The 27,511-nt window shown below is 38.8% G+C and overlaps 1 protein-coding gene across 9 annotated transcripts in view; it reads right to left on the bottom strand.

The window, feature by feature from the left end:
• The window catches only part of TAFA5 (TAFA chemokine like family member 5), a 421,054-nt gene that overhangs the window by 307,059 nt on the left and 86,484 nt on the right, over positions 1-27,511 (bottom strand). The window contains exon 1 of one of the 9 annotated variants that reach the window (XR_005700530.1): positions 1,706-1,949. The exons of the other annotated variants lie outside the window; for them this stretch is intronic. The gene's annotated coding sequence lies outside the window, so the exon portion shown is untranslated. Of the gene's footprint in view, positions 1-1,705; positions 1,950-27,511 lie in introns of those variants that run through there. 9 annotated transcript variants of the gene reach the window in all.

The raw sequence follows: 27,511 nt of genomic DNA, 5'->3' as shown, positions 1-27,511 counted from the left end.
GTTTTGCTTTTATAAAATAACTTGTGAGCTTTCTATTCCTACAAGGCAGGATGAAAATTTTAAGGGAAGCAAAATGCTTCTTCTTTTAAAGATTTTTTTACAGTAACACAGTCCTCAAGCCCTAAAGGACCGAAGAAAGAAAAAAGCAGTATAATGGCAAAAAGTGTAAAAAAAATAGCCTGAAATTCTGCAAAATCTCCTCAAAACGGGCCATGTCATTAGTAAGATATATAAAAATACAGCTGTCTGAGCATTTTAAAAGAATGTTAAATAAGTCACTATGTGGGAGGCATTGCACACAATGCAATTACAGCACGGGTAGGTTTCTTAAAGGAGAAATCTTTAGCACTGGAGGTATCTGAATAATGCTTCTAAATTAATCAAATCCGGCAAATCAGTTTATTAATTTCAGAAAAAAAAAAAAAAAAAATTAAAAAAAACTGTGAAAATAGATTCATGCCCATGCTTTGCTCAGGCTGACACTAAATTAAAATCAGTACTGATACTTCAGTGATTACAAGGTAGTCCCTCTGCCCAGACTTGAGTGAAACTTTGTCCCAGTCACAAAAAAGTTTTTTCCCTGCTTTACACAGTGAGCACGCCAAGCTGAACACGGCTCCTTTTTCTCAACTATATTACAATAGTAAAAAAAGAAAAAAATGGGTTCACCAAAATCCTCATATTGTCGTATTATCTCTGTTAACATTGTTTAAAATACAGGAGTGGACTTTTCCATACACCATCAAATATATATATATTTTTCAGAATTCACACTTGAATCTCAGACTAGAGTTTGCTACTCAAGTAACAACTGGACTAATTATTTTAGCAGTAGGGGAAAAAAAGAAAATACTAATTTCCTGAGGAAAGAAAACAAAACAAAAAAGGAGCAATGCGAGGATTACTCCCCAGGAAAATGCCTCACTTAGTCAAACAATTTTTTTCCACCCAATTCAAATTGGGGGAAAAAAAAAAAAAAAAAAAAAAAAAAGAAAAAAAGAAAAAAACAAAAAAAAAAAAAAAAAAAAAAAAAAAAAAAAAAAAAAAAAAAAAAAAGAGGAAAGCCTGCCTCACAATCCAGTTTATTTTCTCCTGTGAATAGTAATCACAATTTTATGACCACAAGGTGGAAAAAACAAGAGCCTTGAAGACACGCAAAGGCCTCTTTCCGTTTCGGGGCAGTGAGGAGAAGCAAGATGCTGAATGCCCAGGATTTGCTCTGCCCTGCCCTTTCCATAGAACTTTAGTGCCATCTATTGAAAATGTACTGAATAAGGAAAAGGCAAAGGATGCCTATTGATTTGGTATAAAAATAAGACGTTTACTTGTTAAGGGGTTTTTGGTTTATTAATATTCCCATGATGACTACTGTTTTGTGGTCATCTGATAGCAACAAATATTTTCTGTACACTATACATGCCCCATAAAGAAATGATACGTCAGCTAAAAGATGGAACATAAACATCATACAGATTTCATATCTATATTCATATATACATATGATATATATACATTTACCAAAGATTTAAGTCTAAGCCTACCTATTATCTAAAGCAACAAAATTGAGAAGGCTTTAACGGAAAGGAAAATAGCGTGAAAGCACTGCCGTAAATAGAACATACTGGAAACAGTAAAAATAATTAAGACACCTCGTAAAGATCTTAGTATTAAAGAACAGGATATGTAGACATGCACATACAATTACCTTCTTTAAGAAACTGTGAGTGGATGACAAATATAAGAAAACAGCAGATCGCTGCTCCTGCTAGTGCCCATAAAGCTTTCAAGAGCTGCATCTCGGTCTGAAACTCAGTAAATACCCAGAAAGTCACACAATGAATTTCCACAGCGATGCATCAACGCTTCCCTCTGTGCGCCAGGCGCGGCGGCTCCCGGCAGGGACCACACTCCCGAGCAGGGCGGGCGAGCCCGGGGCTGCGCGGAGGAGGGGCCGGGGCTTCACACCCGCGCGGGGGCAGCGGCAGCGCCGCGCTCTCCTCGCCGAGGCAGCCGGCGCGGGGCCCCATGAATCAGCGCTCCGTCTCCGCGGGAGCCGCGCCGAGCCGGCGGCGGGGGCAGGGAGCCGGCAGCGCCGGGCAGGGTTGCGCAACAGCGCCCGCTGCGCCGCGGGGGCGCGGGGCCGCCGCCGCCGCTCAGGGCGCGCCGCCGCCGGCCGGCGCGGGGCGCGCAGGGGCCGGGCCCTCCCCGCCGAGGCTCCGCGGGAGCCGCTGCAGCATCGCCGGGCTGCGGGTGCAGCTCGCTCGTCGGGCCGCTGCTCCGCTGCTCGCTGCCACGGCTCGGGGAGGAGAGAGCGAGCGGGGAGGGGAGGGAGCGGGAGGGAGGGATCTCTCTTTACTGCAACTTCTCCCGGCTGGCGGCAATTTGTTGCACCCCCTTCCTCCTCCCCCGGCTCGGAGATGCTCTCCGGCGCGGGGCGCGGGGGCGGGAGGGAAAGTCCGTTTCAGCCCGCCGTCCCTGGCAAACGCGGGGCCGCTCGGGGGCCTCTTGCACAGATCGCTGGTCTCCCTTCGGGCTCGCACCTCCGGCCCCGGGAGGTGCCCCAGGCGGCCGTGGCTGGCCCCGCGCTCTCTCCCGCCGTCCGCCCGCCGAGGTCGACCCTGTCCCGGGGCCGCGCCCGGCGGTGGCTCCGCAACGCGCCCTCCGAGCAGCCGCGCCGGGCTACGGCGGGCACTCAGTCTACAGGTTGATGCCTCCGCTGCAGCAATCCCCGCGGAAAACAGAAGTGGCAAATGAAAGAATCTAATAAATCAGCGGGGGGGGGGGGGGGGGGGGGGGGTGGAGGGAAAAAAAAAGGCAACAACAACAAAAACAAAAACCACCAAAAAATCCAGCCCACAAAAAAATCCCGAAACACTACGGCTGTGGTTTTGCTCCCGCCCTCTCACTCCAAGGGAAGGACCCTGCCGCGGCCACCGGCTGCCGTAGAGCAGCCGGGCGGGGGGGCTGGGAAGGCCGGGGCGGTGCTGCGATGCGGGCCGCTCCGCGGGCACTGCGCGCATTGCGGGACGTGGCGTAGCCTCGGCCAGGGGCAGACGCTGCGCGGCGCTCCGCACCCGGGGGCCGCCCCGACGGCCGGGGAAGCCCGGTCAGGGCACCGAGCTCGGTACGCACAGGCGGCCGGCGGCGGCTCGGCGGTGCGGGCCAGGGTAGGGTTAACACCGCACACCGAAGTGCCGCCGGCCGCAGAAGGGGGCTGCCCGAGCCGGGCTCCCTCCCGGTGCCCTCAGCCCGCGCAGGCGGTGCGGCTCCGCGCCTCTCGCGTTCAAACGCCGCCGCCGCGCCGCGCAACCTCCGCGACGCGTGCGTGTCCCGCAGCGCGGCCGGCGCTGGCCCGCGGGGCGGAGCGCGGAGCGAGCGGCGGACGCGTAATGCCGAGAGACGGGCTCCAGCAGCGGGGCGCGGGCAGGGCAGGTGCGGTTCGCAGCCCCGCGGGGGCTGCGGGCTGGCGGCCAGAACGGGGCGGACGGTGCTACGTGGCCCGGCCGGCACGGCCGAGGATGCTCCCGCCGTGCAGCTCCGCGACACGCTGGAAGTTGCGGTGTTGCTCGGGCTGGCTGTAGGTTCACTGCACAACACTGACAACGACGGTAACGCACAGACGGCCAGTGAGCTACCCCGGTTTCTCCGGGATAGACATCCGTAGTTTGGAGATTTAAACCAAGTAAGGGAATACTTGCATGTTGAGAGCTTTGTTTTCATAGCACCTTGGTTACGTCTGCATTTATGATGTGGACTTGGGTTTTGATTTTTGGTTTGCTGGTTTTGTTTTGGTTGGGTTGTTTTTTTTGTTATTTTTTTTCCTTTTTTTTTTTGGGGGGGGGAATTAATATTTCATATTTAAATATTTGCTTAATTTTAAGAACCAGGAAACGGTTTCCAGATGCTTTAAAGGACAGATTAATAAAAGATCAGTATTTTTATTGGGCAAACATCTCCCATGCTGTTGATGATGTGTCTTAAATTCATCCCTGTGCCTTTTCATTTTTCACAGATAGCACAGAGAAACATTAAAAACAACCATCTTTTGAATTTTAGACTTCACACAAATCCCTATAAACCCATATATTGCATTTACAATATTTGAAGATTACAGCAATGCAATGTTAAAGCAATGTCATAGCTACACTAGAGAAATTCTGCTGTAAATCTTTCATTCTGAAATGTACACTTTGGTGAGAAATTTGCTATGCTTGGGCACAGTTCAAGTTGGATTTTGTTTGTTTATTTGTCATCTGGGTGAAAGAAAAAAGTGTCAAGTAGCTAAAGGAAATTCACACATTTTATACTTAAATCTCTCTCCCACCCTGCCACCCCCCCCCCCCCCCAACACAGCAGCTTTAAAATCCACAGGTAACTGGATTTTAGTAGTGTCAAACTTTCGAGTTTACAGAGTCCAGAATAAGCAATACATATCTTTTCGTTTGAACACATTTAGAGAGAAATCCTCTGAAAAATTTTACTCATTGCTTTCCTTTTTGACTAAAAGCACATGATGATCCACTGCAATGGGTCAGAAGCCCCAACTGCTTGTTCCTTGCTCCTTTCGAGGTGTAGGATGGTGCTTTCTCTCATTTTAACAAGTCTTACTCCTTTAAGCTTCTGAATTAGACAAATACTCCAGGTTTCTGTGGCCTTTAGATCAGGCCCTTCATAAAGACAACATCAGAACATGTCATTGTGCTCTCTGGCCACAAGGGAGTCACTCTACTTGCACACTAGTGGAAGTGGGAGCAAAATCTGGTTCAGCACTCACACTGTACAGGCATATTTAGTCTCATAGCAACAAGGAATTCCAGAAGACTTCCCATTTGAGAGGACAGTGGTACCTGGCAACGCCACTTGCTGTACTACGTATGGTTCACTCTCAGGTTTTTGTTTTCTAAATAGCTTCAGACATTTCAAATAGGGTGAGTCCTATTCAAAAATATCCATCTTCAATTTCTTTATCAGTCACCTGCATAAATATTTACAAAATATTAAAGATAACTCAAGCTACCCATGTAGACTTTTCTGGAAGACTTTTCTGAATAATTTCTGCTGATAAAAATTCCCCATTATCTTTCAGCTGATTGAGATTTGCATCCCCAACTAATAGAACAACACCTGTCAAACAACTTTTCAGCTGCTTAGGCCATATCAGGTTTACAGACCTATCTCTGCATTTCCAGGCTTTGCCCAGAGTTCTGACCCCGTTCATCTCCAGCAATACAGAGGCAGAAAGCTGTGATCCTAGCAGTAGCTCCTTCTGTGGAACCACTCCACAGGAGTTTTCCCCATTGTTTTTTAAAGTTGAAGGAGCAATGCTCGGCACCTGAAAGCTGGTAAAGGATGGTGATGGTGTTAGAAGACATTTCCGATAGAGAAGACATTTGCAGCTGGGAAGAGAAGTGAGGAATACATTTTTCTGATGATCAGGGAGCAAGAGCAAATGTGTAAGAGATAGAAGATCTTCTGAGATCTTACAAGAAAGCAGCAGAAAAATGAAGTGCATAATTTTCAAATGTGCGTTCTCTTTTGGAAATACAGCACATTTGTTCTTTTTACCAAAAACTCAGTCGAGTTCTTCAGAATTACTAAAACTGGAACTCGGTAGCAAAAACAGCAGCCTTTCCTCAAGTATAGAGACTTGAAAAAATTATCTACACTCTGCATTTCATTTTGTGAAAAGATTCTACCAGACTCTGTAAGATTTATTCTTCACTACTGAGATATTTTATAAATAAAGATGTGCTAAAATTCCTGGAAAACAATTATGTTCAGATTGTATTCCACATACCCAGAAAGTCCTACTATTTCCAGCTGTGTCAAATGCCTTTTGCATAACTATTTTATTCCTATTCATGCAATAAACCTCCAAATTATGCATGGCCAATATAGATCTGAATGCAGGAGCACAAGATGTGACGTTAGCCCATTTTCAGTAATGAATTTGGAAACTACTTCTGGCTTTGAAAAAAAAGAAAGAAGACAACAGCTATTATTAGGTTATCTAGACCAAACTTTTGCCAATGCCCACTGGATTTCATTTTTGTTACTTTTGAGTTACTCAGGCAATAGTCTGTCACCAGCCACTTGAGGTGATTATTCCAGCCCAGTGGTTCTCTCAGCTGGAATGTTTCTCCTGATGCTAAGTTTAACATTTTATTTTGTTGAGATTCACCCAGTTCATCTTTCACATATGCCTGAAGTAGCATTATAAATCCTTTTCCATTTTGAATCTAACCAAAATAGAAGATATATTGAGTATGTAGGAATAAGCACAGATAAATATATTTTCACCAATTAGTTTTAGCAGCATTTAAGTTTGGGGTTGTTGTTTGTGGGGTTTTTTTCCCTCCTCTTTTCTCTGCATACCAATGGCTGGTTTGCATTTCTTTGCTTTTGAGCTACGCACAACTACAGCAGTCCTCAAAATTTTATTCCTTATCTTCAGCTGATGTCGGGTAACTGCCACTGGAGTAGAAATTAACATCTAAAGAGATGCTATTGATCTCTGGTTTGTGACGTGATGTGGCTACCATAGGAACCACAAATACATTTGACTAGCTCTTTCCACGAATAGCTGTGCCACCTAAAATTTTGATTTTTTTTTTTTTCTCTTGCCTTACCAAATTAGGCGATACATTAATATATCTTTAATATTTTTGACAAACTATACACTGCTTCCTGTCCTGTCTCCTAGTAGCAGATTCATAAAAAGGACAGCACAGACTAGATAATTTAGAATTATCAGTGTGCAATCTCATTTCTAACAGTGCATGTTGACTTAGAACTTCTGAGAGTTTAGGTTTTGGGGTTTTTTAAGTAATTTAGTTTCATTTTGTTTTTCAGTTGCATTATTTTGCTGTTCCCATCTTCCTCCTACCATCTTACTGACTCTCTAGTCAGGAATTATTTTCTTCCTCTTTTTATTCATAATTTGTGCCAGCAGTTGATGCCATTTAGACAGTTTTCCACTGGGAACTCACTGAACATTCTCCCACACAGCAGCCACCATTTGGTGACAGCTTATAGCCACTACCAAAAAAAGAGCTGTCAAAGAAGTTAGAGGTCCTGTGATCCTTTGAACCACTGGTAAATTGTCCCAAAACACACATCTGAAATCACCCAATGTGCCAGCACAGGCACTATGTGTAGTGTCCCAGGTTTGCTCACGGAGGGGGAGCCTAGAGCCCTGGGCCGTGGCCATGCTGCTATTCTATATCGCTCTCATCATCACTGCCGGCGGGTTGGGTCCAGGGGCAGGAAAAAAGGCAACGTACTCCAGAAAGTGCAGCTTTTCGTTCTGTTTCGTACTGAGCCCAGCTGAGCGTGTGCCGCGGCACCAGTGCAAGAAACAGCCGGGGGAATGGAGCAGCAGAGCCCGAGCTGAGCCTGAGCCCAGCCAAGCCTGGGCCAGGCAGACAGGAGCTGAGCCAAGCATTGCTGGCCACAGCGGAGCCCAGTAGGGCAGAAAGCGGGCAGCCCCACGCAGAGGATTTGGGGGGCTTGTCCATCATTGCTTTTCGTTGTCTCAGGCTCAGGGATGGGGAATGCTGGCTGCGGAGGGCCCGCCACCTTGTCTTTGTCTCAAGGGTAACCGTGAGCTGCTGCCGAGCTGCAGGAACGTCCCCCACCTTGTCGTTGTCTCAGCAGCCGCGCGGAACTAAACTGAGGTGTTAGTCAACACCTTCTGCATGTAAAGAACCATCTCTTTTGTGTACTTTTGTTACTAATACTGCTGCTGCTACTGTGCATTTCTTATTCCACTACTGTTGGCTTTCAGTAAATTGTTGGCTCAAGCTAGCCCCTGCTTTTGTCCCTTTCTCACCAGATGGGGGCTGGAGAAAGGGGAGTGAGTACTTGAGGTTTAGTTACCAGCAGGTGTTAAACCTTCACATGCAGTCAAACAATGCTACCATATTCCTTCATCCCTGTTGTACTCTTGGATCATCCTCCTCACATCTGCCTACCAAGAAATCTCCCCTTATATAATTCAAATCTTTAAGAAGTTCAGTTCTGAAATGTTGCTTCTGCCCTCTCTCATTTTACTTTACATGCTCCACCTGTTTCAGGGAGCACCTCAATTTGCAGTAGCTGCTCTGACACATTTAACAGCACAGTTATAGATGACTTGGTAACCACCCATTGACTAAAAATAACCTAGCAACTGAAGACACACTTGGGTATTTATACTTAGATATCCCAGAGGAACCCTTCACAGCTCCTGTAGCTGGGGAAAACATATGTATCTCACCAAATGCAGTAGGCTAGGAATCCTCAGGGGTGGGGGCGGAGGGATGTAGGGGAAGTGATAACATTGCACAGCTGAAAGATTTTCCAGACAACACTCTGCCAGCTAATCCAACTCCTATCCAACTAGCTCTGCAATTAAGGTTTCCTACTGAGAACAATGACAGCATTACAACCTGGGGAATTTTCTACATAGAAAAAGCTCCTTGCATCTGGGATTGAAAAATTTAGGGCCTTAAAATCCAGCTCCTACACTGATGGTATTTGCCACCATTACACATCCTAAGGAACTGTGATGCCAGTATGCATGTGAGAAAATACGTGAGCTGCAATGAATGAACAACCAATGAGGAGAGATACAGTCAGCTTATCCTCTGAGAAGGATCTGAAGTGCTGAAACTCATTCTTGACTTCCAAAATATGGGTTATTTTGTTGGTTGGGGTTTGTTTGTTTGTTTGTTTGTTTGTTTGTTTGTTTGTTTGTTTTTATTCAAGATGTACCAAGTTTTCACACAACCTGTTCAGGAGGAAATATTCTGATGTCTGAAGAAAGAGACATCTAAATGACGTGATCTGATTTCTATGATACATGATGATGTATGCTATGGCTGCCTGTGGCTAGTTTTATATTTAAGTTAAGTTTTATATTTAATTTATATTTATATTTAAGAAGAAGAAACTTGGAATTAAATGTAAAGAACCCCATGCATCTTAATGGAGAACTTGTATTACTGCAGTGTCTGTCCGCCCATCCTTTTTCTACTTCCCATTTTTTTCTGATTTCTCTGTGGTCTTCATCCATTTTCGTCTTCAAAATATGCTTTTATTCACCTAAAAAGGCCTGAATAGTTAGCAGATTACAGCAACAAAGAGAACTACTAATCTCAAAGAGAGATTGTACAATGTCATAAGGGCCTTTCTACCTGCCTTCTTTTGTAAGATTATTGTCTTGAAATTAAAATTAAGTGCTCGAGGTGAGGTTGGATGGGGCTTTGAACAACCTGATCTAGTGTCCCTTACCATGGCAGAGAGCTTAGACTAGATGATCTTTGGAAGTCCCTTCCAACCCAAACCATTCTGTGATTCTATGATAATTCAGAGAGAGCGTACAATCCTTGAAACTCACAGTTAAGACCGATGTGCAAGGCATAGGCTCAAGCATTGCAATGACTGTAGGACTATTCATAAAAAAAAAATCACAATTAAGCTGAGAGGGCTTATCCTAATATTTTTGATTTCTATGCATTTTAAGATTGTCTGGACTTTTAAACACTTCTCAAAGTACAATTGTTCACTCTTTTTTTTCAGAAAAGAGATTTGTATTTTAATCAGGATAATTAAGCACATAAAATTACGGGAATGTAGTTCTGATTCAGGTTTCCAGCATCAATTTTTGAGGGTCTAGCTTAAAAATATACAACTAAAATGATGCAAGGGAGTTAAGGGAGTAAGTTTTTACTTGAGAATGAGACCCACAGAGAAAACCCTGCTGAATAAACACAAACTCTATGAGCCATGTCACAGCAAACCTTTATAGAATGGCCAATAGCAGTGTTTCATGGAAAAGTGAATAAGCAGATCTGTAATGATTGTTGCTTTCTTCCATCTTATTAGGGAGGGAAAAAAAAATCTATGAAAATGAATTCTGCTATACAAACTCATCCTCACTAGCAACTTAAGCAGTGATCTGTAGTTTTAACTTCAACCAGAGAATCTCTTTTACAATGTTTAGATTCTGACTTTCCACACTTTTCAAGATCTGAGTGTTACAAGTCAGGAAATTAGGCCTCAATAGCCACTTGAATTCTTTCCATTAGCAATTCTTATTGTAGTATGTATAAAAGGGAGCTGCAGCAAAAGTGGTGCATATCCAGAACACCACCAGGCACCTCCACAGTAAGTTAGAACATGTTCTGAACATACGGGGAAGAGACAACAACTGCCTATGATATTTGAGCACATTGGGTGATACTCCTGATAGAAGAAGTAATCTTTGGTTGCTATTAAGCTAGTGAAGGGGAAACAAATATTTTTTCAGACAAATGTTAAGTGCAGATGGTTTAAAATTATTCAAAACCTCAAAAAAACAGTTAAAATTGTTACATGCACAGAATTAACAATTATTACATTTTACATATAAATTAAAATGGGTTTACCACTATGGCACTCTTTTATTTAACGTGAAAATTCTCATGTTTTCAAGAGATTATCAGATTATGACATTAAAAGAGACAGAGAATTTTATATACTTAGTTTCTTCCTGGTTTATATTCAGGAATAAGTAAAGGTGAAATGGTTGTTAAATTTAAATCTTTAACCTGAGTACAGAAACTTGTTTGTCATTCTGAAATATAAAACAATCATTTTACAAGCCATTCATGTATAATATAGTTCACTGGTTCTTGACAGTAAAGAAAAAGAAAAGTATTAGTGATTCTCTAGCTGTTATTAAATATGGCCAGCAAATACTAAATGTTATAAGACTTTTTTGGGGTTTATTTTCAGCTGGAAGAAAGTGGCTTATTAAAAGCTAATCTCAAGTTTATTACTGGACTCTGTGGAATTAACACACTGGACACCTATCTATTTACACCTGGGTCGGATAATAGCAGGAACTGCAGATTAATATAACCTTCCCCTGCATGCACAACCTATTTATTACTTGCTTGTCTATTTGTTTTTGTAGGAAGTTTATTTCTTCTATTTACTAGATATATCAGGAGTCCTATAAATTACTATATTTAAGGAAGAGGCCACTGCATAGCACCTTTTTATAAAACTTTAGTGAAAAACATATTTTAAGAGGCAAACAACCTCTTTGGTTTTGTTTTAAATTATGCTGCACTAATAGGAACCATTTTTATGCATGCTTACATTATTTTGAAATAGAAAGCTTTCATTATAACATGAAATGGAGCATCTAAGATTTCTGGCATTTAATAAAAAAATTAAAATATGATCCCTGGTACATGGGGCAGTGACAGTGCACAGCTGAACTAACTTCTGTAAAAATCATGGAGATATTGTAGCTGATTCAGCTGGATTTCAGCCAGATAAAGCATTACAAAGAGCGTTATACAAACATTGTAAGAAATAAAACATCCTTCTCTACAGCAGAATATAATCTCTCCCTGGACATTGCTTAACCCTAAACACAGAAGGAGTGGAGTGTTAAGTCCTGGGAGGTTTTAGCATCACACCTGTGCTGGAATGTCCCAATCATACTCATACTCATCTTCAGGCTTTTAAACAAGAGATAAAAAGCTTTCTTTGATTTCTTTGTGCACACTCAGTGAAAGCCCCACACCAACAGACCATGTACTCCACTGGTGCAAGTTCACAAGCCCTTAAGTTTTCAGTTGTCTGTGTACATAAATGAAAGGGGAGATGAGTCATGATAATTAATTGTTCCTGACTGAAAAGGAGTTTACAAGGTAATATGTAGATAGTAAAGATGATCTAGGCATTACCGCTTCAATTGGGTATAAATCTTAAACTAGCAGATTGGTTAAGACATGCCTGCAGAAACAGCTTTCACCTTAAAGTCACAGTAAAGATCTGATTTACCACACCAGTGTACTAATATAGTGATAATAGACATTAGATTAGCATAATATTATACATTGAATGGCTACTGTATTAGAAGTGGACATATCGGAAGTGGGCAATGATGAACTGAAGTTTTTATGCATGAATTACCAAATACAGATTAGATACTGTATTTAATTTTTTAAAAAATACTTATCACCTTTTGTTTTATGAAAAAGTATTTATTTGGTTTTGTTTAACATTTCATAGGAAACTGGTATAGTCTATTCTGTCAGTAAACCACAGAATAATAGGCCAGTAACACAGTTCATAAACTATGCTCTCAATCCATGCCATAGTGCTTCAAGAATGTGTCAACACTCAATGGTTTCCTTACCCAGCTCAAAAGCATCTTGGAGGCACCCCGGGCAATGTCTCATATACAGCCATTGAGGGTTATCCGCTCCAAAATAGCTGTTATAATCTGAATGGAAGAACCATAAATGATTCAATTGAAATCATGCCTGAAAATGCAAAAGGAAATGAACACAGAACAAACTATAATATTAGTGGGTCTAACAGCGTGCACAGCTGAAGATCTAGAATTGAAAACTTTGGTGTTTCTCCTTACAGTCATCCTGCTCTATGGGACAGCCTCTCCAAGATGATGAGAACACCACTTACAAAATTGACCTTTACTGATGTTTAGAAGAGTTGCTTTGCATCATTTTAGATGTAAAGGTAAACAAGAACATCCAGTCACCTCTAACACAATATAAACTTGGTAGAGTCTTTCTCCCCATCCTTTCTTCTTTTCTTTTTGATAGAGTTTAAATATTCATATCTTCCCTATATAGTGGTTATGGTGTAGTACATAGCACCTATCTAGTCATAGACTTCATAGTAAAATCACTTTAAATAAAAACAGAGGCTAAATACCGGATCCAAGCACCGCTTGCTTTTTGGTTTTTTTTTTTTTTTTTTTTTTTTTTTTTAACTTTTTGAAGAAACTGGACCAGAAAAACTTTTTTTTTTTTTTTCCCCACTGAAGACTAATGGAATTCTATACAGTCAGAACAGATTGAATTCCCAAAAGACATGACAACTATTTCTACAATTGAGGGACTAGTAAAAAACAATATACTTAGTAGAATAATTGTTATGGTTAAAAATAAAATCTTGGATTTATTCTGAATGACAACCACTTTTTAAATTGTTTTCTCTTAGTCTACATGTAACAAATCTTTATTTTCTTCCATTAGGATCCATAAGTTCTTAAAATACTTTGTTTTCAAAATCACATCAGAACAATAAGAGGAGGAACAGAAGAAGCAGGTGAGTACTTTATGTTAAACTGAAATATCAGTATGAGCAAGAGAACATCTAATTGTATATTAAGTATCGCCTAAAGGATCAGCAAACTGATCAGAAGTTATTTTGTTGAAGTAAACATGGGCAACTGGTATCAATCCCAAAGACATACCATAGGTATGAAGATTTTTATCAATAATGTCCTGTCAAAATGGATAGAATCTGTATATAACCAATGACCTCCCACTATGAGAAATAGCTGCAATTTGCTTTGCCATACGAAAAAGGCCTTACTCTTTCCAGATTATGTATGCTGCTGCTTCTCATACGGAAAAGCATTCTCAAGAAGGCGGTCCTTAAAAAAGAAGTATTACAACTGTAACAGTTTCAGTACTTTTTACTGATTTATTTTCTTTTTCCAGGTACACTACCAAATATGTGTAATTTTCTTTCTGACAGACACAACATAAAACAAAAATTCTTTAACAGAAATTTGAATTTTCCACTGTGTGGTGATCATACTTTTTTAATTGGCTCTCAGAACTGTGTTTTGAAAACAGGTATCCTTTCATTTTTTTTTTTTTCAAACTACAATAATCTTTAGCATTCCAATTATTTTTGTGTGATTTATACCATGTCTTAAAGAAGATTAATTTGACAGAAAATATAAAATATTTCCAATTTTTTTGAGAATATAAAACTAGTCCTTTGAGTTACATTTTTCTTGAATATTTTGGTAGATGTTTTAGTGTCACTGCACTATGACAAAGTATTTTTACAGGAAATTTCAGGTAACAAAAGATTTTACCAAAATAAGGCTCAATAACCAGAGACATGAATAAACTAAAAATTGAAAAGATGTTAGAATGTACAACAACTAAGACAAAATACTGGCTCATTAACAATTATGAAATGAAGCTTCCTCTCTTGACTTCATTCATAATTTTTTTCTTCAATCATACATCAACTTAAATTACAGAATCTGGAATTTTGATTAAGAATCAGATGCTGCATTTACTGAAAAACCGAAAGAGAAGATGGTACTGAGTCTTTTGCTAAATCCAGAAAATAACTATACATGACACTGGGAGCAGCCTGATAGTTGTGAATTCAAGTAAAGATTGGGAGTTGATGCTTGTGGCCCCCTTTGTAGTTAGTTTTTACAACACTGCAATAGTATATTTCTTTCATTTTTGCTTCTTCTGCCCAGAGTAATATATATTAGGTATGTATATAATAGAAGATATCAACCCCATTCAATCACCTATACTCAAAGAGATAAGAGGAAAAAAAAAAAAATATTACAAAGCCCTTTCCCCTTGAATTGTGAGGAAATTCTTAACCATAGCATAATATAACATCATCTTGAGAAGCATTTACACTGTCACTGATATGGGAATGTTATTAAAAGCAATTCCATTCACTACATTTTCAAACAACAATAGTTGAGGGAGGGACTTCATGGCAAACAAGCAACCTCATGGACCCCAGCACAAATGAGGTCTGCTCTTCTGTATATTTACATCTTATATTTAACCCAAATTAACTGAAGTCCTACAGTTCAATACTTTTTAAGGCCATGTCAATTCTCTACATTTAATGCAGTAGGAGAGGACATAGTATGTTCCCACTATTGGGACATTTTTTGGGTCTCTGTTTTCTAATGATGATTTCATAAGCATTTTTGTTGAACTTGACCACTAAATTAGAAAGCTTTACATGGAAGCACAACAAATACCTGGTTTTCTGAGCCTCAAAAGCTGCAGAGCACTCTTCACTGTCCTTACTGACAGCTCACACTCTTCCAAATCTCTTTCTTGTACAGCATGTCTGCTGCTACTACTTTCTACCAATAAAATCAAAACAAGCCATAGGAAAACAATTTTTTTATGACATCATTGTAGCAACTTTTCCCCTAGTTTGGAAATCTCTCACCAAGTCCTTTCCAAAAGCCTTGGGAATACTGAATACTCTTTTTCTGCTCCTTGGTGCTTATGTCCTGAGCACCACATTCAGATTTTAACACTGACCAGCGCTCAGCCAGGAAAATTACCAAATCAAGTTATGGTGGCTTACCAATCTACCTCCCATCAGCACTAAAGCAATGCCTCGTTAACCTGGTGTAACTGCGTGGTGTGTCGGAATTGAACACATGTGAGTCAAGGTTATTTCAGAAAGAAAGGACAGACTGAAAGAGCAGCCTATATCCACAAGGAAAAAGTAGAGTAGACATTTGAGCAAACTGTTTAACTTTAAAGGCAATTAGGCAATGAAATTACTTGCCTGAGGAGGTAGTTTAGACAATGTAATGAGAAGTGCTTAAAATAGAATAAACTATTTGCGAGACAGATACAGATGTAAATAATCCTCCATGTTTTGAGCTAGATGAATCATGAGAGGTATCTTTTCTATTCAAATTTCTGACTATAAAATAATATTCTCTTTGGGAACAGCTTTCCAACTTATGACTGTTTACACCTGTTCTGAATACTAAAGTGAAACTGCACTCCAAAAGGCAGTTTAACCTCACTGTATCATTATAAAGTGGATTTATTCATAACAAGCAACTATGAAAAACTTCCAACAAAAAAGTCCTTAGTCAGGGAGATGCACATTGTTGCAAAAATGGATTGTTTCTCTAAGTGCTTATATGGCCTCATTGCTATAGCATCCAAGTGCCTTACAAACATTAATGAATGTATTCTCACAACACCCCTGGGAGATAGAGATAGTATTATTAGCTAATGCACAAAGAGTAGCTTGTCCAAAGTCACACAGAAAGTCTGTGGCACAGCCAAGACTCAAAACTGTGATTTCCTGCCCACTGCTGTAACCATGACTATATTCTCCTATCCATATACAGCATTTCAAAATATGTTACATATAACCTCAGACCTGTACACAATAAGCCTTTCTGTTCAGCTGTAGATCCAACCACTGACTTAATAAAGAAAAATAACTTTGTTTATCTGGAAGCTTCATTACAGCAACAAATTTGCAGGTTACTCAAACAACAGCAGTTATGTGGACCATAACTGGTACTGATATATGAGAGCAATGAAAGAGAATTCCCTGATCATCACATTCAGAACAGAAGGCATCATATCCAGAACATGACTTTGATACCTAAATATTTTCCTTCAGATAATGTACCTTATACAGGGAAGTCTTGTCTTGAGAATTAGAGGAAGAGGAAAAAAAAAAAAAAAAAAAAAAAAAAAAAGGCTAACTGTATTCCCCAAACAGTTCCTTTTGGGTAAACTATTTCTGCAATAAAAGGACACACACTGTATTTCCAGATGTAATGAGATCAGATCTGAAGGGACAACTGCAGTAAGTGTATTCACACCTGAATATCAGAGAAGCAAATATGAGTTATATATTTGATATTATAATCATGTAAATATATTATATTGAGACGTAGATAGATGTAGTTTTGCAGTCATTTAATGAATTCAGAGATCTGATCAAATGATAACAGGATTATTATAAGTCAGGAACACGGCAGCTTGTTTTTTATTTTGGCAGAGGGGAAATACAAGTATTAGATTTTTCATCAAGTGCTAAACAATTAAAAAAGAGAAAGTAGTGGACAACTGCATAAATAATGAAAGAAGTATCGTGGATCACAAAGGCAATAATGATCCAAAAATACAATGTTACTGTAACAAACTGAAGTATAATCTTGGAATTTATTGGCAGAAACAGAAGACAAGGTAAGTAGTGTCTCCTGAAGTTCAAACAACAGCACTCTTCTCAGTTCATGGCTTCATCTTTTAAGAAAGATGTAGATAAATTAGACCTGGTTTTAATTAGAGCTACCAGATAGGAAAGGGGATTTACATTAGATGCTAATTGAAAACAGCTCATCTGTCAGGACGATTAAATAAATAATGGAGCTGTTTATTACTGATAGTGAATCCACATTTCAACACATGTTTTAGAGTAAGTTAATAAATACCCATTGCTGTGATCCTAATTCACATAAGAGGACAGACTAGACAGTGTCTGCAGATCCATTTTAGCCTAACACATACACTTAATCACTGTACAGTTATTCAGACCACTTACTGTTCAAGAACTCCTATTGTAGAATCTCTTATTCCCTCTCACCCCATCTCTACTACTTTCTCTTCTTTTATTTCTTCCTCATTCCTCCATCAATTCTCTCTCTTTCAGCCCTCCCTCTGTCCTTTCTGTGTGCACTTAAAGTCACACATCCCTATCTGAACTGGAAATTACTGAGATGTCTGCACTTAGCAACCTTAGCGTGTAAAGGAACATCCTATGCTTAGAGATCAAATATCTGTTCCCTACAGACTACATCAAGGTCCAAATTTAGATAAAATATTATCTAAGCTCCTCATACTCTCACTACAGGACCAGAAAACTGCAATGAGTGGGTACTTCTGGGTAATTTTTATTATCATTTTTATTACCAGAGTAATAGGAAGATAGACTGTACATTAGCAAAATTATCAGGTTAGAGAAAAAGAGACTCTTGACATTAAAGAGCTTAGGTGCTCAGCTCAGCTGCAGGAATAGTTTTTCATTTTCTCTGGTTCTCCCAAATACAGGGTAAATTTTTTTTGCCTGTTCATTACCATCACAGCTCCCTGTTCATGTTTGCACATGCAAAAAACCTCCTCCAATCAAACCTGTTGTGCATGGATCATTCTGTTTCATAAAAACCAATGTCACATGAAAGACAAAAAACTGTCTTGTACCATAAATTTGTCCCCTTTAATTTCTGTTGAAACTGTTGACACAGGGATTGGGTAGAGATAAATGGAAGTGCACTCAAATGAAGGGATAATAGGATTTAATAGTTCCTAGTTCCAGGTGAAACACAGTCAAACAGGAGTGTAGGAACTGTTTCTAACAAAGGACTAAAGGAAGAGTTTTCACTTAGAGCACCCTCTTGGAGATATAATCCCCTCTGGGACTGTTTCCTAATACTGAAATCAGGCTGTGTTATCTGGTTAGAACAGGTTCTTTGCCATACTTTGTTCCCACATATATAAAGCCGACTCGGACAAACTATTCTATCTGAAAATATACAAAAGCCATAACAATATCAATAAATGTATTTTGCCTTGTTGAAATAGCAGCCTGCATAGCACCCACTAAGGAGTACAGTCCCTTATACAAAAATTCCATATTCACTGGCATAGAGGTTATTAGAATAGATATATTTATGTGCAGTTTAGAAGTGACAGTATAAAGGACTGACTAAAAGCTCACATGTCTGACAAGTCCAGAAGTGCACACATGAAGAAAAGTCCTTACTTGAGGAGAAAATCAGCCTTTGCCTAGAATGTGCAGGAACCTGCAGGATGCTTTTCAGACAATCTGGAAAGAAAGACTGCTGAAGTTACAGCGGGTACCAGAGAGCCCACTTACAAGATGTTAGCAAGGGCCCTCTGCTGTGAAGTGTGTGGAGTGCCTGGCCAAACACTAATGAAGAAAGCCACAGGAATCCCATACAGGAAACTGAAAGTTAAGCAGTTAAATATGAACATATGGAGCTAGGCAAGCTGTAGGAGCCCCAGACAGTTGTGATGGTTTAGACAATAGCACTTGTCATCTCTTCACATGAGGACAGTCTCAGAATTGCGAGTATCAGTTAAAATGGATGGCTTCACTTAAAATGGACAACCACCATCAACATCATCAGTAAAGGGAGTCATGATGACTCAATGAAAAAAAAACCATAAAATTCCACCAGACATTTGGTCATGATCAGCATTGTGCTAATTTTACCAGGAGCTAACAGATTGTCAACATATAGGGGGAAGACCTAAGAGAATGGCAAGTGAAGCACATTTGCTCTTGTGAAAGGTGATACTTTTATTCTTTGTGTTAATAATCTCTGATATAATATGACAATACTAAAAGACAGTCAGAAATTTACTTGTGGGGTAATGTTTTGTTACTTGTGATTTTGCTTGGTTTATTTTGTTTCTGTGCTTGACTGTGAAAAAGCACATTGCCTTTCTGACTTTCACACAGAAAACAAGGGCCCAATGAGTGAGAAAAGTTTGAGGAATCATTGCTAGCAATCATCTAGAATCTCAAATGAAGACAAAGGTCTGCTTCATGTAGCTTCATTTCACTTGGTAACAGAGATAATTTCCTCTCATGTTATATCTCATGTTACAGTCTTGGAGTCACAGAGTAGTTGAAGTTAGAGGAAACTTCTGGAGGTCATCTAGTCAAATCTCCCTCCCCCAGAACAGGGTCAACTGGGGATACAGGTAACTCAGAACTCTCTGTGAGGATGCAGATCTCCAAACCCTGGCGAACATCCTCTTCTAGTGTTCAGACAACCTTACAAATTAAAAGAAAAACCAAACAAAAAAAACACCACCTTAAAATTGTATTTCAATTTATGCCCATTTTCTCTTGACTTATCATAATAATTTAGGCAAAACTCAATCAAAATGGAATAAATCAAAGGAGGCTGCTTCTGAGAGAAGAGGGTGACAGAAGCTGTTGTTCAGCTGAGCAGTAGCATGCAATACTAACTACCACATGGATCTACAGGCCACTATGGCAAAGATGACTTCCATCGGCTTCCAGAATCAGAGAGATTCTACTGCAGTCAACTCCACATGAGTCCTGGCAATAAGCTACATGAATAATGTTTTCTTGCTCCAAAACTTTATATAGAATTTATGTTATTTGATAAGGACAAAAATGACACCTACCTGGCAGCCTAAGAAAGAGAAATTTGCAAAACACTGACAAAAATTAGAGCTAAGGCAGTTTACAATATTTATTGCTGAAACGAATTCTAAGGGAACATTTTAAAGTGCATGTAGAACATGCATTTAGGATATAAAAAATGAAAATATCAATAGGATTTTCAAACTTTGCTCAAATTATCAGAGATTAAATACCTAATGACTGAGTAAAGAGGTTAAGGAAAATAAGAGCCAAGTGTTAAATACACCTTTAAAATTATGCTGATTTTATTTTGTTTAATTAAAGATTAATAGTTTGAACTTTTCCTCAATAGTGAGTAACATAACAGAATAAAATCACATTCCAGTTGTTACAAAAAAAAGTATTTCCAGGGAAGCTGAGAGAAAATATCACATCATGCTATATTTATTTTTAACAAAATGAAGGGGGGAAAAAAGAAGATAAATAAATTTTAAAAGCCCCAATACTAAATCTTGGTTTGCTTTTTCCTAAGCAACCAAGCAGATTCATTTTGAGCGAGGACTTTATTACAACCCTCCTAAATGTTTCCATGTTCCCAGAGAATGTAGCGTGTTCCATAAAGAAGAAGGACACTACAAATAATTGTTTATAATCAGTGAGATTTATTATAAAATAGCTTTTAAAAACTCTCCTCTGATCATTTCAATATAATATTATATCCTAGTGTTTTCTATGCCCCTTGCCCTACCCGCCTGCTGCAGCGCTGCTGCCTCATGCTGCCATGAGCTGTCCCTTCAGCACCACAACCCACCACAGCAGCTGCTGAACTACTCAAAGCCCTCCAATCAACTCCATCACTTAATTGTCTCATGAAAGAAGACTGCCACCATCCTATTCAGGCTCTAGGATATATATTTAAAAGACATAAATTAAACTGTTCAAATTGAGTTCTGAGTTACGCATATGTAAAAGTAGTCATTTAGAAGAAACTAGAAGCACTGGTAATTTTATAAGCTACTACTTGTATAAAAGACAAAGAAATTCCTTCAATACTATGTATTTGGTAAATATATATGTGTTTTAAAATCCTGTCAGAATTGCAAAGCAAGAAATAATTTCTTCTCAACAAATAAGCATACATAATAGAATTCCTTTAAACAGCCAACTAATTTTACTAAACCCCACTTCACAAAAATTCATTGTTAATATGGGTAATAAGTGTAGATTTTCCTTCTATAACCTTTGAGAGTTTATATGAGACAAAATTCCTTCTCTATAAGCATTAAAAAGATCATATGAAACAATGTCTTTGATGTGATGCAGAACCGTGTTTCTTAGTCAGTAGAAAAATTTGGAAAAAAATTCTGAGACTGTCACCTATGCATATACATGATAAGATGAGATTAAAAGTCCAGGTTTAAAACCAGCACTAAGTGCATTAGACTCTAGAGAGACTATAAATAGCCTCAAAGTTCTTGTCTTCTACTATATGTTTGTTTATACTTGCAAATTTCAGATGTAAGTGAATGTCCTGGGTTCAGCTAGGGTAGAGTTTATTTCTTCTCGGTACATGTTACGGTGCTGCATTTGGGATTCAGAATAAGAATGGTGTTCATAACACACAGAAGTTTTGGTTATTTGAGAAGCTGTGTTTGTCTTAAGTCAAAGACCTTTATTTTTAATATTGTCTCATGCTCTGCCAGTGAGCAGAGCACAAAAGAAACTGGGTGGGAGCACAACTGGGACAGGTGACCCGAACAGACCAAAGGGATATTTCACACCATAGAACATCATGCCCATTATATAAACTGGGAGAGTTACCCAGAAGAGGAGTCCAACCTGGATTCAGGAAGGAAGGTCTAGAATCTGTCAGCAGGTGGTGAGCAATTGCATCGTACATCACTTGGCTGTTTGTCTGTATTTTGTTGTTGTTGTTATCATTCTTATTACTGTTTAGCATTATTATTGCACTTTACTGTATTTTCAGTTACTAAACTGTTCTTACCTCAACATACAAGTTTTACTGCAATTCTCCTCCCCATTCAGGGAGGGGGTTTGAGAGCGTGGCTGTGTGGTGTTTTATCTCCAGCTGGGCTTAAAACAACAGTCCTTTTTGGCACCCAGTGTGGGGTTCAAAGGTTTGAGACAAGGACAGATCTGACCAGAGGGTGTTAAAAGAAAATTATAATAAACATTCATTGCATTGGTTTAGCAGTTTCTAGTTGCAATGTGGACTTATTTGCTCTCACATTTGTGGCATTTTGTCTGTTATACCAGTAATACATTCCTTGCAGTACGTGTTCTCCATGATGTATTTCATAGGATGGGCTAATTATGACAGTGTTGCTGGTTGGGACCAATCTGGTGTCTGCATTCAGTATTGCAGGCACTCTGTGCTTTGGCAGTCATCTCCTAGGAATGATTAATAGTCACACCTTTGCTGTTTTCTCCCCAGAGGAACAACCTATGGGGAAGACACCTTCCTAACTTTTTTTCTCCCCTCCTTTTTTCCTTTCTTGCCCTCCAGGCTGATAACAGTAGCTCAGAATTTTAAAGATTTTGAATATCTTTTGACTACCATTGAAAACCAAACCGGGGTTTTTTTCTAGGAGCATGTTGTCCTGTATGGTTCAGTTCTTCTTTCAGGTCAGACAAATAGTTGAGATTATTATCTAGAGATCTGCCCAAAAGCTGGATATTTCGGAGCTGTGGGGTGTGTGGGATTGTATGGACAAGTACCCAGGGCAGTGGGCCACCTCAATATGTTCTCACCTTAGCACTGAATAAGTCCAGAAGCCAGAAAAACTCATAAAATATTTTTTAAAAGTGTGCTGGCACCTGGCACTCCAAAGAGGACCCAAATCACTGCAATGTGTTGGGGCCTGGCTCAGGTTTATTGAGCCATATTCAACACTTCTCAGTGCCTGCAGGAGGAGAAGAAGGTCTCTAAATCTAACAAGGAGACAACAAGAGGCCCTGCAGCTGCTCCAACCACCACGACAGACACTGTGGCTGCAGTGTAATAGTTAAAAAGAAATTACATTTGCTCCCTTTGGTGTAATGAAGAGATTGTTCTGCTGGAAAGTTCAGAACTCCACCTTGTGGTGGTAATTTTAACTGTACGTTAAAACTCTAAATTGAAAACTGGGGAGATGAAAAGATGAAAACACTGAGATGCAACCAGGGAAAGCAAGGAGAAATTCAGCTTTGAACTACAGAACCTCAAGTTCCATTGAGGTTTATCTGAAGAACCTTTCAAATTCACTTAAGATGTGAGGATAAAGAAAAACTGTATAAGGATGTCTTTATTTTCGCAAAAAAATTTACAGAACACCACAATGTGTAATATTCACTGTGGAGAGAGGCTTTCATCACTGCTCCACTTCTTAAAGTGAAAGTTAGAACTATGAATCTATAGAATCTATGCTTATAGAGAGCATTCTATGAGTTCCTTTAGCTTTCTTCTAGCAACAAATGCTAAGCATTCTGCTGGACTTGATTTCTTTTATCCAGACTGACCGTCTCCCACCACAGACTGCAATAAATACCTGATAATCAACATAAATTCCATCACTCAATGTTTCTATATGAAAAGCAAATAATCTGCTAACAAAAAAATCTATGCTTTTTTATTTCTAAAACAATATCTAAGTATCTAAGCATCTGGAAATTTTCCCCAACCTAAAACAAAATGATCATAGCATCACGCTGATGTACAGAAGCTGAAACATTCATATGCGTATATTGAAAAAAGTTCCAGGCACTACCATTTTAATTATAATATTTATATAATGGTGGTTTAATTTTTCACTATCCTACAGAAAAGGAGGTTTAAGGGTGACAAGTTGGCAGAGCAAATTCCAGATTCCTGTAATTCCATTGATGCTCTGATTTATATGGTTTTTTTTGGTGAAGCACAATGCATTTTGAGGATCCCTGTTTCCTTTCATTATACTGCTGAGTTGTAACTGAGAAACATATGCTCTACTGCTGATGTATCTTTGCAGAAAGCATAAAATTAATTATCTAAGTTATTTTTTAAAAAGCAAAAATACTACTAATTTATCTAGAAATACTTGTTTCGTGTCTTTCTTTGTTTGTTTGTTTACACGATTTGTTTAACTAATTATTTTACATGGAAAAATCCCTACCATACCACAGAAAGGCTTTTCCTGGGGAGGAGGCAAATACTTGCACATCTTCAGTCACAGAAATGCACAAGGTGAAAAATCCAAAGAATCTTACCTTTTCAGTGTAAGTAACAAACCCTCATTCCTGGTCAGATATTCCTTTATTACTGGAAGTATCAATTTGTTGCAAGAAATATTAATAGCTCTGCATATCATCACATACAAACAGAAGAAGAAGAAATCATCAACTATTCCTTTGTATTCTTGTCTAAGCCCTTCTAGGCCATCAGGAGTCACCTGCAGAAGGAGGGTGCTGATAGCAAAGACACTCTGACAGAGTTCAAGACGTATTTTGCCAACACTCCCAGGCACATGGTGTGATTCTTGGGGTTTTCTGTACAGGGCCAGGAGTTGGGCTCAATGATCCTGGTGGTTCATTTCAACTCAGCATATTCTATGATTCTGTGCTAACCTTCTTAGAGAAGACACTAGAAATAGTCTTAGAAAAAGTATTCCTGTGTTTATGGTACAGCAGAGAACATTGTGCCCTAACAGCTCACACTAAAAACATATCTGCACACAAGCACCGTGCACCCCTGAGTAGCTAATGTTTCAGAAAACCGTTGTGTAAAGCTTAAAAAACAAGGAGCAAGCCTTTTCAACAAGTAAATGAGATCCTATCTGTCCCTAGAATATACCCTCATGGAGCACCATGTGAATAGACTTAAAATTATTCCATAACTATAAACAAATCTGTATAATCCTAATATACAAAACACACACACACACTGGTATATTTCTATCCTAACATGAAACTAGTAGTAAAAGCAGTAAGTAGCTTTTGTACAGGGGTTGCAGACAACTACAAACATTTAGGTCACAGTAATATGAAAGTTTTACCCACCAGAGGGGAGTAAAATCTACAATGCAGCTATAAAAAATAGTTAGCTTTCATTAATTTTTAGCATGGTTGCCTCTTAATGAAATGTTGCTACCATTATTCTGTGCTGCCCAAACAAAGAAATCAGAATGAAGGCCTACCAAACTTATGTGTGCAATTGTAAGCAGAACTCTGTAAGAAAATAAAGGGTTTAGTAGAAGGAATTAAGATATTTTGCTTATCTTCCTTTGGTTCCTATACTGGCCAATGCACCCTACCTTGAGGCACCTGAATTAAAATTGAGCTCAGTGTATGAATTACTGAAACATAATAGATATTAGGCACAACAGACAAGCGGAAAAGCCCATCATACCAAGACTTCTTCAAACCCCAAACATCTAAATTTGCAGTTTTATGTACCTCAGTTACCAGGGAAATAAGAGATCTAGCTCTCCTTTCGAGATCTCTCCTAGATTTCCTCTTCTTTCAGTCTCATCTTTTCCCTCAGGTTCATAGTACTAACCTGCCCACAGAGCTCTCCTCACACTAGAAATATAGGTAGAAGTTTCATTCAGAACTTCCACATTTCTCTCTTATTTTCAGAATTTCCAAGTTCAAAGTTCTTATTTTCAGAACAGAATTCACTAGCTATCCATGTAACTTTCCTACTTTTTATGCTCATTCTCTCTGGGAGTAGATAGCAAGTAAAGCCCTACACTTAGTTATTATCTTCTTGGGTCTGATGGCTTCACATAGCTTGTAAATGTATTGTTTTTGTTATGGTATTTCAAGTGTCCACTTTTAAGGATGGTTTATGTATGCACTCTGTGACAGTACTTAATGTTTTATTACAATTTTTATGATACAATGAGTTTTAGAGAGGGAATCCATTGGCAATAACTTAGGGCCAATTTCTAAGTGAGAATATTTTTTCTGAAGGAAACAGCCTATATGCCTTTATCACAGCCAGATTCCTACATGATACAATAACCAGAGTCCATGTAAAATACTTGCTTTCACTGGAGTTAATTTGGTATGAGCAGATTTTCTACAATCTGGCAAGGATTTTTTGTTGGTTTTTTTGGGTTTTTTTCAGCTTCTCAGGGATTCCACTCATCTGCCAAGGGTCCAGGAGCCCATCTGAACAGTCTTGGCAACTTCTCCTGGGCTGACCCCAAGTATTGCCCTGCCCTGGGACTGCCACTTGCTGATTGCAAGTACCTTTGGTACCTCTCTTCTTTGTAAAGCCACCATTTGTGCCTTACTCAGCACCATTATTCAGTTGGCAATCCCTCACATTAGGAAAAGAACACAGAAGCAGTTTAAGGAAATATACTTCAAAGAAGAAATTCTACTGAAAAAATAAATCAAACCCATTAAAAAAATAAACAAAACAAAGTTCTGTAAGCAGAACTTTTGTTTCTTGAACAAAATAAATTAAGATGTCCTAAAAAGCAGATTTATAAAGAAAGTATCTTAATTAGACTTGCGTAATAAATCCCACACAGTGTTTTTGATGAAATGCAGTCTACTTTTGCATCTACATTTTTAGAAAAAACTGTATGACTTTCTCAATGATCTTAAATTGCATTTCCTACTAACATTCTTAAGTAAGAGTCTATGTCTGAATCTGTATATTTTGTTGTGAACTACCAATAAAAAAGCCAGCACAAAAGTTAGAACAATTAGTTATGTCAACACATAGATTATTTGCACACATTATTCAAAATTCTCAGGAATTTAGTCAGGAGAACTGTTTACAGTCATGAGAATTTCAGTCCAACTTTTCCAATTTAATATTTGTAAGGATATGCATGCAAAATATTTTAGAATATTTGTGGTCACTGCATATATGACCTTAGTTTTCCAGAGACCAACTTTTTTTCCAATTTATCAGGTATTTCTGATATACAGCCACAGGCACCTTTCCCTTCCGTGAAAAAATACAGGCACTAAAGCACGGCAATGTATCAGACTACTATTCCTAAAGCAGCTTCACCCAAACTCAGATACTTTTCCCTTTAAAGCAAGTTATTTCATGAAATCAGCTTCTCACTTGGGTATGATTTAATTTCCAAGAAGCAATAAGTATGCCTGTGTATGGATGACAACTTTAAAATTATTTAAACTGTAGAATGGTGTTATTTAGACTTAAAAGAGCAATCACAGAAACCAACACATGGGTTAATTGTGACCACATATTTTAAAGTATTTCTTAATTTTATATATTTATATTATATAGGAATATATAAGGAGAATGCTTTTTACAAAAATTTAATGTTTCTTTAAAACCAAACCAAATTACGTACCAACTGAATACAAATATGTTAATCAGATAATTTACTTGCTAATTTAGTAGTTTAATGTTGAAATAAAGAAAACAATATTTTGTTTTAAATATCATAGTTTGATTGTAAATAGCGTAGTTTATGATTAAAAACTTTGACACAAAATCTGGTTTAATCTTACTATTGATGGTTTTTGATATATGTTATAGATAGATGAACTGTAGTATATTTTTAAGGAAAAGTAAAAATATTTTCTCTTCTTCTTACTGATTTGATTATACTAAAAGAATTTATGTGAGAAAAAAGTGTCAATACTAAAGATTATGCTTTTTTTTTTTTGGTAGAAAATTCCTAGGCATAGTACCAAGAAGCCAAATATAATGCATAGAAAACCTTTTTATTTCCAGAAAGAAGGAGGAGGTACCAGAAAAGGTCATTAGAAAATGTCATGG

Source organism: Hirundo rustica, chromosome 4 (genome assembly GCF_015227805.2).
Source record: "Hirundo rustica isolate bHirRus1 chromosome 4, bHirRus1.pri.v3, whole genome shotgun sequence".
Taxonomy (NCBI): Eukaryota; Metazoa; Chordata; class Aves; order Passeriformes; family Hirundinidae; genus Hirundo; species Hirundo rustica.
Note: the sequence above shows the minus strand (reverse complement) of the source record. Positions and strands in the feature narration are given on the sequence as shown.